This window comes from Anas acuta, unplaced genomic scaffold (assembly GCF_963932015.1).
Source record: "Anas acuta unplaced genomic scaffold, bAnaAcu1.1 SCAFFOLD_344, whole genome shotgun sequence".
In the NCBI taxonomy this organism is placed as follows: Eukaryota; Metazoa; Chordata; class Aves; order Anseriformes; family Anatidae; genus Anas; species Anas acuta.
The window spans coordinates 1,704-4,423 of NW_027076194.1; positions in this window are offsets into that span (position 1 = coordinate 1,704).

Consider the following 2,720-nt stretch of genomic DNA (forward strand, 5'->3'; position numbering starts at 1 on the left):
GCGGGGCTACTGCGACTGGGCGGGGTACTGGGTGAACTGGGAGCGGTGCTGGTGTGACTGGGAAGGGTCCCGGGGTGACTGGGAGGGGTCCCAGTGTAACGGGGAGTGGTGCTGGGGCAACTGGGAATGGCACTGGGGTCACTGGGAGTGGTCCCAGTGTAACTGGAGTGGTGCTGGGGCAACTGGGAACCGCCCCGGTGTAACTGGGAATGGTCCCGGTGTAACTGGGAGCGGTGCTGGGGTAACTGGGAATGGTCCCCGTGTAACTGGGACTGGCACTGGGGTAACTGGGAGTGGTCCCAGTGTAACTGGGAGTGGTCCCAGTGTAACTGGGAAGGGTCCCGGTGTAACTGGGAGCGGTGCTGGGGTAACTGGGAGCAGTACTGGGGTAACTGGGAGTGGTCCCAGTGTAACTGGGAGCGGTGCTGGGGTAACTGGGAGCTGCATGGGGCAAGTGGGGACTGCCCCAGTGCAGCTGGGAATGGCACTGGGGTAACTGGGCAGCGCTATGGGGCAGGGCTATGGGGCACAGCTATAGGGCACAGTGCTATGGGGCAGCGCCATGGGGCAGGGCTATGGGGCACAGTGCTATGGGGCAGAGCTATGGGGCAGGGCTATGGGGCACAGCTATAGGGCACAGTGCTATGGGGCAGCGCCATGGGGCAGCGCCATGGGGCAGGGTTATAGGGCACAGTGCTATGGGGCAGAGCTATGGGGCAGGGCTATGGGGCACAGTGCTATGGGGCAGGGTTATAGGGCAATGCTATGGGGCGGCGCCATGGGGCACCCCACAACCCCCCCCCCCACGCTGCTATGGGGCAGGACCCCCCCCCGTCCCCCCCCAGCCCCCACAGCGGCTCGGGGCAGGCCGCGGTGGCCCCGCGCCAGGTCGGAATCCCAAAAATCCCCCACGTGGCCTCGGCGAGGGGGGGGCGGGGCTCCACGGCCCCTCCCCCACCCCGCCCCACCCCACCCCCCCCCACGGACACGGGTGGGCGGCTGGGGGGGGGGGGCGCGGCCGTGGGGTTCCCGTGGGTGGCACCTGGGGGGCGGCAACTGTGGGGTGGCACTTATGGGGCAGCACTTGGGGGGTGGCTCTTGGGGGGGTGGCACTTATGGGGCGTCACTTGGGGGGCAGCACAAGTGGGGTGGCACTTGGGGGGTGACACTTGGGGGGCAGAACTTGTGGGGCGACACTTATGGGGCAGCACTTATGGGGCGGCACTTGTGGGGCGTCACTTGTGGGGTGTCACTTGTGGGGCAGCACTTATGGGGCAGCACTTATGGGGCATCACTTGTGGGGCGTCACTTGGAGGGCAGCACTTGGGGGGCAGAACTTGTGGGGCATCACTTGTGGGGTGTCACTTGGGGGGCAGCACTTAGGGGGTGGCACTTATGGGGTGACACTTTGGGGGCAGAACTTGTGGGGCGACACTTGTGGGGTGTCACTTGTGGGGCAGCACTTGGGGGGATGTCACTTGGGGGGCAGAACTTGTGGGTCAGAACTTGGGGGCAGCACATGGGGGGTGTCACTTATGGGGCAGCATTTATGGGGCAGCACTTATGGGGTGTTACTTGGGGGGCAGAACTTGGGGGGGGGGGTCCCGGGAGGGGGCGGGGCTTGAGGGGGATTCCTGCAGGGGGAGGGGCGGGGGGGGGGGTTCCCTTTGGGGGGGGGAGGGGCGGGGAGGGAATTCCTGCGGGGGGGGCGGGGCCACGCGGGGGCTTCCCCCGAGGGCGGGGCCGGGGGAGGGAGGGGAGGGGGTTCCCTGGTGGGGGGGGGGGGAGGGGGGGGAGTTATGGGGGGGCTGAGGGGGGCTGGGGGGGCTGGGGGAGGTCGGGGGGGTGCAGGAGCTCTGGGGGGGGCTCTGGGGGGGTCCGGGGTTTATGGGGTTAATGGGGGTGATGGGGGGGGGGGGCTCACATCTCCCCCCCCCCATTTCCCATTACCCCCCCACTCCCCCCCCACGCCCCCCCCCCATTCCCAGTACCCCCCCCCCCAAGTCCAGTACCCCCCCATCACCCCCCCCCCATTTCCCAGTCCCCCCCCAGTACCCCCCCAGTGCCCCCCCCATTTTCCATTGACCCCCCTGTCGTGGTTTAACCCGGCCGGCAGCTAAACACCACCCAGACCCCCCCACCCCCAGTACCCCCCCCATTCCCAGTACCCCCCCCCTTGGTCCCAGTACCCTCCCAGTAACCCCCCCAGTGCCCCCCCCCCACGGGGTTAATCCCAGTACCCCCCCCCCATTCCCAGTACCTCCCCACACCCCCCACACTTCCCAGTAACCCCCCGTTACTCCCAGTCCCCCCCCATTGCCCCCCCAGTACCCCCCCAGTGCCCCCCCCATTTCCCATTGCCCCCCCCCCCGACCCCCCCACCCCCAGTACCCCCTCCCCAAACCCCCCCCATTCCCAGTACCCCCCCCAGTACCCCCCCCCCACTTCCCATTACCCCCCCCCCTTACTCCCAAGTACCCCCCCAGTGCCCCCCCAGTGCCCCCCCCATTTCCCATTGCCCCCCCCGCCCCCCCCACCCCCAGTACCCCCTCCCCAAACCCCCCCATTCCCAGTCCCCCCCAGTACCCCCCCAGTGCCCCCCAGTAACCCCCACTCCCCCCCCCCCATTCCCAGTCCCCCCCCCTGACTCCCAGTCCCCCCCAGTGCCCCCCCCTTTTCCCATTGCCCCCCCCCGGCCCCTCCCGTCCCCCCCCCCCCCC